This window comes from Diabrotica virgifera, chromosome 10 (assembly GCF_917563875.1).
Source record: "Diabrotica virgifera virgifera chromosome 10, PGI_DIABVI_V3a".
Taxonomy (NCBI): Eukaryota; Metazoa; Arthropoda; class Insecta; order Coleoptera; family Chrysomelidae; genus Diabrotica; species Diabrotica virgifera.
In genome coordinates, this window is record NC_065452.1 from 95,309,781 (window position 1) to 95,320,002 (window position 10,222).

A 10,222-nucleotide genomic window follows, 5' to 3' on the forward strand; every position below is an offset into this window, starting at 1 on the left:
ACTGGTTGGCTCATCAGGTTTCTGGCTAGTACATTTGGATGTTGTGCCAGTCTGTCTTCGTATTTCTGTGCAAAGTTGGTAATTTCTTCTTTTACTGTTGAAATTTCTAGATCGCGTCTAATAATAATATTTGCAACATACCATGGGGCATTTGTGATTATTCGAAGAACCTTCGACTGGAACCTCTCCAAGATTTCGATATTGGAGTTTGATGCAGTACCCCAAAGTTGGATCCCGTAAGTCCATATTGGCTTCAAAATTGCTTTGTAGACAAGTACTTTATTTTTCATCGAAAGTGATGATTTGTGACCAATCAGCCAGTAAAGATTGTGTAATTTGAGACCAAGTTGTTTACGCTTCATAAAAATGTGTGTTCTCCAGTTTAATCTTTGGTCTAGATGCATTCCAAGGTATTTGACTGTTGCTTGCTGTTTTAGTTGGTGGTTGTTGATATATACAGGCGGGCAGTGACCTTTACGGTTTGTGAAGGTAATATGAACCGACTTTGTTTCATTTGTTTGAAAACGCCACCGTTTTAACCAAGTTTGCATTTTGTTGAGGCTGGTTTGCAGAAGTTGAGAAGCTATCCGTGGGTCCTGATGTACTGACATCACTGCTGTGTCGTCTGCATATGTAGCTGTAGTGGTTTGAAAGTTTGTTGGTAAGTCTGCTGTGTACAATAGGTATAACACTGGCCCCAGAACACTGCCCTGTGGAACTCCAGATCCAACTGGAAATAGAGACGTGCACTCATCTCTATGTTGTACAAAAAAGTAACGGTTATGGAGGTAGGATTTTAAAATTAGGAAGTGAGTGAGAGGAAGCATATTTTTTAATTTGTATAGAAGGCCTGTGTGCCAGACTTTATCGAATGCTTGCGAGATGTCTAGAAAAGCGGCAGTGCAGTACATTTTGTCTTCCAATGCTTGATTAACAGTTCTGCATATCCGATGAACCTGTTCTATGGTTGCGTGTTGGGATCTGAATCCAAACTGGTGTGCAGGGATTAGTTCTCGATCTGATAGGAGTGGTTGAATTCTTGAGAGTATCAGTTTTTCTAGGATCTTTGACACTATCGGCAGTAAGCTTATGGGTCGATATGATTTGACATTTTCCAGCGGCTTTCCTGGTTTGGGAATTAGTATAATTTTTGCGACTTTCCAGAGGAGAGGGAAATATGCGGTTCTTAATACTGCATTGAATAATTGAGTGAGGTACACAATTCCTTTCCTGGGTAGTTGTTTAATAATTTTACTGGATATAAGATCGAAGCCTGGGGACTTTTTCGATTTAAGATTTTGTATTATTTTGATCACTTCATTTACCTTAAACTTTTCCGGTGGAAGTTCTAACTGGTATGGAAATTCTAAAAATTGTTGGATGGATGCTTCAAAGTTTTGATTATTCTCAGCAGGGAAAGGTTGAAAGACGTCTGTGAGATATTTTGCAAACACTTCTGATTTTTCTTTATTGCTTTTGGCCCATTCGCCGTTTTCTGCGCGAATAGGAGGGTTGCTTGATTGAGGTCGTTTAAATTTTTTCGTAGCCTTCCATAGAGAATAGTCTGTAATTTCTGTTGCTGATAGGTTGCTAAGATATTCTTTAATCCCATCGTTTTTGTAGTTATTTAGGAGAGTTTTAAGTTGAAGTGTAGCCTGGTTGAGTCTGGTTTTGTCCTGAGGCGCGTGCGTTCTTTGCCATGTTTTTCTTAAATATCGTTTTTCTTTGATTTTTTGTCTGATTATGTTTGGTAGCTCTTGTTTCATGAGCGTCGTGTTTTTTAGGGGTGTTGTTTGCCAGATTGCTTCCTGTATAATTACGTTAAAATTTTGTATGGCTTCATCTATTTCATAGTTTGTTTTTAAAGGTATGTTTAGGTTTAGGTTGTCCTCAATCACCCGCCGAAACCTTTCCCAATCCGTATATTTGTTGTCCAGTTTCGGTGGTAGCTGTACCTCAACAAGTTCAGTACTTATCGTGATTAATACAGGCGAGTGATCCGAGGAAAGGTCAAAGCAAGATTCAATTCTTTGCGATCTTTTTGGAATTCCCTTTGTTATGCAGAAGTCAAGTAGATCGGGTATTTTGTTCACGTCGGTTGGCCAATAAGTAGGTTCACCACTGGAAATATACGAGTAGTTGTTACTATTCATAGCCGCTAGAAGCTGTCGTCCTTTTGGGGTGATTAATCTTGATCCCCAATGTGTATGTTTAGAGTTGTAATCTCCTCCAGCCAGGAATCTGTTACCCAATGTTTTAAAAAATTCTTCAAATTGTTCTTTTTTTATCTTGTGTATTGGTGGGCAATAGACTGCAGAGATTGTTAGTGAGCCATGCCAATCTTCAATAACTATGTTAGTAGCCTGCAAGTAGTCTTTTTTAAAGTCATTAGTCTCATAGTGTTTGATATTGTTTTTGATTATAATAGCAGTTCCACCATGGGCTGTACCATCTGGGTGTCTAGTATTGTAAGTTGTGTAGTTAGGTATTTTAAAGTAGCTTCTACTTGTGAAGTGAGTTTCTGATATTAACATTATATCAATTTCGTGACTAATGATGAAAGTTTTTACCTCAAGACAATGTTTGGCAAGCCCGTTGGCGTTCCAAAGTGCAATTTTTAGTAACTTATTCATTTTGTTAAATTATTGACGACTATCGTTAGGAGGTTTAGCAGTGTGGACAGTTGTTCCGCAAATCCTTTAAACATCGATTTTAGTTCAGACAGGTCGTTAGCAGGAGTAGGATGCGTTAAATTTGGTGCTTGCAAAGTATTCTGAGATGTGCTTGCTTGAGGTAGTTGGTTTGTTACTGCTTGTGAGTAGCTAATGCCTGGATTGATGGTTCTTCCAATATTACTCGTTAGTGGGGTTGTAGGTTGTTTTTGCCGTAGGGTTGGATATGTTTTTTTCTGCAGTTCCTTATATATAGTACATCCTTTATAATTTGCCGGGTGGTTTCCTTCGCAAAGAATGCACTGAACATCGTCAGATCTTTCTTTTCTTGTACAGTGTTCAGTAGCATGATCTCCGGTGCATTTTACACATCTGGGCCTATGTTGACAGTATTTTTTTGTATGCGCATATCTTTGACATCTACTGCACTGTGGAATTTCCCTCCTTGTGTATGGTGGTTCAAATTTAATTTTGTAGTTTAGCAAGTGTTCAACGTCGTAAATTGTTTTATTATTTTCTGCTGATTTTAAGTCAATGAAGAACATTGATAAAGGTTGCTTAGTTTTGTAATTTTTAATGTTCCACATATTTACTACCGAGTGCCCCAGCTTTTCGATTTCTTCTTTTAATTCTGTCAGATTGGCTGAGTAATGCATGTTTTTTAATACTACTCTGAAGCTGCGTTCGTCACGAGGCCTAAATGTATGGAATTCTGTTTTTTTCTCAGTTAAAGCTTTAGTTATTGTACTATAATTTTCTTTTTCTTTAGGTTGTATTTTAACTTGATCGTGATTTAAAACTTTGATTTCGTATCCATTTTTGGCTATATTATTTAATAGTGTGGTGAGTGGGGTCACATTTTTCACTCCATTTACAAATATGGGAGGTGGTTTTGAGGTTTTTTCAGTTTGAATCTCAGTTCTTTCAGTTTGAACTTCTTCATTTTTTGCTTCGTTATCTGCGTCGTTAGACAACTCCTCAAATCGATTTGATGTATGAACAGGTGAATTTAGCCAGTAGTCATTAATTTTGGTCTGTTTAGTTACTCTGTGTTCAGGGCTAAGTCTGACTCTTTTCCTAGTGTTTTCTACAGTTTTCCATTCTTCGTCTTGGCTAATTTCTTGGCTATTTTTGTTTGACAAGGCTGGGATATTGCTAAAGTATAGGGGTTGTTGTGTTGTTTGGTAATATGGTGTGGGTAAAACCTGAGGAAATGAAACGTTACCTTGTACTAGTTGGTCGTTGTTGATCTGAACTTGCGGAGCGTACGCCACTGGCTGAGTTGTAAATTGGCCTGGCTGAATCATCGCTGGTGTTGGAACTCCGTATAAATTCTGCTGTGGCTGTGGCTGCATCGGTTGAAACGGCGAAGTAATATTGTAATCCATTTCGCTGAGAGTTTTTTCCGTTTTGTCATTGGAATCACTTTCAATTTATCAATAATAAAAACTGAGTTTATTATTTTTAAAACAAGTACCGGGTCATTCGAATATATGATATTAAAAACACATTAAAATAATTAAAATCACATTAACGGTTACAGTATAAAATATTTTAATTTTTTATTTTAAAATTTGCTGGACGAAATGCGACCGCTTTGGTCTAAGGTTTGTGGTCGACTGCATATATCTGAAGAATTAATTTTATTTTTTGAGTGCACGGTTTTTAATAATTACCCTCCACCGACCACGAATCGATTTCGTTAGGACGTAATTTTTAAATTTTTATTAACCACTTTGTTGAATTTTCAACTTTACTCAATCTTTAAACATAAATTATATATCTTGAACTTCAAAATGGCGCTAGTTAGGTTGCTTAATTGTTATAAACAAAGTAGCTGTGAATTAAATAAAAAAAGTGGCTAACTTTGACTGTAATTAACCTAGACGAAAACATTTTTTTGAAAATTCGTGTAAAAATACCATCTTTTCAAATCCCAAAGTAGTTTTAGTCTAGAGTCAATATTAACAAAGTTATTCAAATTGTTTTTAAGCCAAAAATGACTCTGCTTTATTAAAATTTTTTCGGAATGATATAAATGACTTTTTAATTATTTTTTTAAATACATTGAAAACACAACTACTCTTCTTTCACGTAGTTTCCACAGAATTGCTATATCGTTATTATTTTCTGAACAATAACATGGCAAAAAAAGTTCTTTGTGATAAACAAATTAAATAAAATTCAAACTAATCAACGAATCGTCTTAAAATTTCTTGTGCATTATATGGATTATTTGACTCAACTTTTCATGCAATATGAAAGTCTTATGATCATTTTTGCAAAAGTTATAGCAAATTTTTTATTTTCGAAATTTTAGTTTTATTTTGAAATTTCCGAAGCAACAAATGATCGGACTAAAATTCAAAAACTGCCATTTTAAACCTTTGCTCATCTACTAAAAGAAGGATACTATAAATAAGATATTACACTTATTTGTTAATAACTAAAATTCTCGTTCGAACTGTGACGAATATTTTTGTATTTATAATGTATTAGATATATAGGACCCAAAAAATCCATTTGCATCCTGGCTGCTCAAGTGTCCCGAACATGGTATATTTTTTCCTTATTTCTCTGGCGTATTAGCCGGTTGTCTCCAATAGACGCTGCAGGCTGCGTACAGCGTGCATTGGAGACCATCGATTAACTCCAATTTCTATTAATGCGATAACTTAAGCGGCTTTCTATTACCTTCATTAAATTTACGCACACTTAAACATTAATCAATTATGAAGAACAAACAATATGCAATTTTTAGTTGCAATTTCAATACGTAATAACACATTTTGACAAATTTCTTTTTATCGTTATAAACATCAAATAAACACTTTTCTATGTTCATCGGTTACTACGAATATAATAGACGAGGGCATTTAGCACAAAATAAATAAATTTTTAAATACAGCACATAGAGACTTGCAGTTTTTTGCATTATGTTCAGGCTGACGTCAGCAAAAAAGTCTACTATTCAAAAATGGGTGGAAATGCATAATTGCACTGTAAATTGCATAAAATGCATCCAAAATTGCATAAATATAAAAATAAAGTCAAAATCAGTATACTAAGGAACAAAATTTATTATTTGGGGAGTTTTTAGAATCACTGAATACGATTACGCAATCATGACTGACACCCGGATCACCTGGTGCACAAAGTCAGTGCAAGAGACGTCATCTTCTGGAGTTTCGATGGTTTTAGGCATTAAATAGATGCAAACGGATTAGTCACAGGTTTTAGGTGTCACTAAGTACTAATATGCCATCAGAATTGACCTTCGGAGTACCTGGTGCCCAGGGTCGCTACTAAGGCACGTCATTTTCTGGAGTTTCGAGGAATTTCGGCACTAAATTGATGCAACTGGATTATTAGGGGGTCTTTGAGGTGGTTAAACACGAATATGCAGTCAGAACAGACCTCTGGATAACCTGGTGTCCAAGGTCACTGCAAGGGACAGCATTTTCTGGACTTTCGAGGGCTTTCGGTATTAAATTGGTGCAAACGGATTACTCGGGGGTATTTGAGGTCGCCAAACACGAATATGCCATCAGAATAAACCACCGGATTACCTGGTGCCCAAGGTCACAGCAAGGGACGTCATCTTCTGGAGTTTCGAGTGCTTTCGGTATTAAATTGAAGTAAATGGATTACTTACGGGTTTCTGGGGTCGCTAAACACGAACATGCCATCAGAATTAAATTACGGAGAACCTGGTGCCCAGGATCGCTACTAAGGCATGTAATCTTCTGGAGATTCGAATATTTTCGGCATTAAATTGATGTAAACGGATTACTCACCGGTTTTTTGGGGTCGGTAAACAAGAATATGATATCAGAACTGAACTCCGGGGTACCTGGTACCCAGGGCCGCTACTAGGGCACGTCATCTTCTGGGGTTTCGAGGGTTTTCGGCAATTAATTGATACAAATGGATTACTGAAGAGTTTTTGAGGTCGCTAAACACTAATATGCCATCACAAACAACCCTGTGCACCTGGTGCCCAAGGTGACTACAAGGGACGTCATCCTCTGAAGTTTTAAGGAATTTCGGCATTCAATGGATGAAAATAAATTACTCGGGGTTTTTGAGGTCGGTAAACACTAACATGCCATTAAACCAGACCATCGTAGAACCTGGTGCCCAGGGTCACTGCAAGGGGCGTCATCCGCTAGGCGAGGTTTTCGGTACTATATCGATGCAAACAGATTACTTATAGGTTTTTGGGGATGATGAACACGAATACCCCATCAGAACAAACACCGGAGGACTTGGTGCCTAAGGCACGTCATCTTCTGGAGTTTCGAATTTTTAGGTACTTAATTGATACAAACAGATTACTCACGGGTGTTCGGGGTTGCTAAACACAAATACGCCATCAGAAGAGACACCAGAGCATCTGGGCCTAAGGCACGTTATCCTCTAGAGTTTCGAGGGTTTTCGGCATTAAATAGATTCAAACGGATTACTCATGGGTTTTTTGGAGTTGCTGAAGACAAATACGAAGATACGTCAGAACAAACACCGGAGCACCTGGTGCTTAAGGTATATCATCTTATGGAGTTTAGAAAAATTTTGGTACTAAATTAATGTAAACGAATTGCTCATGGGTATTTGGGTTTACGGAACACGAATTCTACTATGTTGAACCCATGAGTAATCCGTTTTCATCAATTTAGTAGGTACCGAAAACACTCTAAATTCCAGAAGATGACCTGCCTTAAGCACCAGATGCTGCGTGGGTTGGGCCTGATGGCATATTCATATTCAGCAACCCCAAAAACTCAAGAGTAATCCGTTTGCACTAATTTAGTACCGAAAACTATCGAAACTACAGAAGATACAGAAGATTTATGTTCAGAAACCCCAAAAACCCATGACTAATCCACTTGCATCAATTAAGTACCATAAATCCTCGAAACTCCAGAAGATGACGTGCCTAGGTACCAGGTGCTCTGGTGTCTGTTCTAATGACGCAATCGTGTTCAACAACGCCAAAATCCGATTAGTAAGTAATCCGTTTGCATCAATTGAATGCCGAAAATCCTCGGAACTACAGAAGATGACCTGCATTAGGCACCAGGTGCTCCGAGGGTGAGATCTGATGAATCAATCTAGTACCGACTCTCGAAGCTCCAGAAGATGACGCCCCTAGCAATAACCTTGGACACCAGGTTCTCTGGGATTCGGTTCTAATGGCATATTCGTATTTAATGACCTCAAGAACCCCTTAGTAATCCATTTGCATCAATTTAATGCCGAAATTTCTCGAAACTCCAGAAGATGACGTCCCTTGCAGTGACCCTGGGCACCAGGTGCTCGGTGGGTCTGTTCTAATGACATATTCGTGTTTAGCGACCTCAAAAACTCACCGAGTAATCCTTTGGATCCATTTTATGCCGAAAACCCTCGAAACTCCAGAAGATGACGTGCCCTAGTAGCGATCCTGGTCACCAGATACTCCGAAGTTCAATTCTGATGTCATATTCGTGTTTAGCAACCCCAAAAATACGTAAGTAATCCATTCGCATCAATTTAATACTGAAAGCCCTCGAAACTCCAGAAGATGACGTCCCTTGCAGTGACCTTGAGCACCAGGTGATCGAGAGGTCTGTTCTGATAGCATATTCGTGTTTAGCGACTCAAAAACCCCCGAGTAATCCATTTTTATCAAATTAATGCCGAAATCCCTCGAAACTCCAGAGGACGACGTGTCTTAGTAGCGACCCTGGGCACCAGGTACTCCGGAGGTCAATTCTGATATCATATTCGTATTTATCGACCCCTAAAATCCCCGAGTAATCCGTTTGCATCGATTTAATGCTGAAAACCATCGAAACTCCAGAAGATGACGTCTTTTGCCGTGACCTTGGCCACCAGGTGATCCGGGGATCAGTTCTGATGGCGTAATCGTATTCAGTGACCACCAAATAATAAATTTTGTTCCTTAGTATACTGATTTTGACTTTATTTTTATATTTATGCAATTTTGGATGCATTTTATGCACTTTACAGTGCAATTATGCATTTCCACCCATTTTTGAATAGTAGACTTTTTCCCTGAAGTCATCGTGAACATAATGCAAAAAAATTGCAAGTCTCTAGGTGCTGTATTTAAAAATTTATTTATTCGGGTGTTTTTAGTGCTAAACGCCCTGGTCTATAAATGATAAACAAACGATGACAAATTTATACTCATATTAAAGAGTTTTAAATTATCTGTAAAACAGGATGCCAATGGAGACAGCAAAGATAACAATATTTAGAGTGTCAAATTCAAGGAAAAAGGAGGAGTTAGAGTTTAAACTTATTTATTGTTTTTTTTTTGTAACTTCATAAGTTATGTTCTGGTTCTTCTTCTTCTAGTGCCGACTCCACTAATGAAGGTTGGCTATAACCATTGCAAATTCGTCTCCGTCTTCAGATTTTCTTAAAAGCGTCTGTGTGTTTAACCCGGTCCAGTCGCGAATGTTTTTCAGACAGGATATTTGTCGTCTACCAGGACCACTTTTTCCTTCGATTTTACCCTTGATATTGAGCTACAACAACTAGTACTTACGATTTCTAAGTGGGTGCCCAAAATATTCTGTATTTCGCCTTTTAATGGTGGTCAAAATTTCTCTGTCCTTTCCCATTTTATGCAATACCATTTCGTTCGTAATATGATCGGTCAATGGTATTTTCAAAAGTCTCTTAAAAAGCCACATCTCAAAAGCTTCTCCTCCTCCTCTTCTCATTTTTGATTAAATTTAATGAAATTTCTGTGGTATTATTTAAACATTCTGGTATCCTATTTCAATATTTTTTTACTACCTGATATTTACTTACACTATTTATTTAAATTATGCTTTCGTTTCATTTCCTTTTTTTTTACATATTGTCTTCATTTTTCCTTGTCCTCAGCATTTCTTTACATAATGGTTTCCCAATGTTTGGTATTCACACCTTTCTTTTTTAAACACTTGCTTTTTATATATCACTTTCCTTATAGACGGGGAGCTAGAGGCGAGAAATCATCGTCATAAGTAATATGGAGTTTGGCATGTGAAATATGTCTATTGTATATTGATAACTATGACCCCTTTCAGGCTGACACCTCAGTGGATACAGGAAGTAGCAATAAGGGATGAAAGGGGAAAGTTGGTGCAGTCATTAAATGTTTTCACCTTCTATTTTGTTAAACCTCCATCGATTTGCATGAAAATTGGTGAGTAGTTAGAGCATAACTCAAGAAACAAAACTGATATGGTGCCAACGTGCGCTTTTACCCTGGGGGTGGATGCCACGCCTTCTCGGTGGTGAAAACTATTTTATTAAAAATAACCCCACTAATTGATAGAGGAACAAATTTTAAGCAAAATTTGTTACTTCTAATTATTAAAATAAATCAATACTTTTTGAGTTATTAAAGATCAAAGATTTGAATTTTTCGTGAAATAAATGCATGATGTAAAGAGGTTTTTCGTGAATAATTCAAAAACTGTAAGTTTTATCAAAATAGTTATGATTACCAAAATTGAAGATAATAAAAAATAAAAGAGATTTGTTATTCG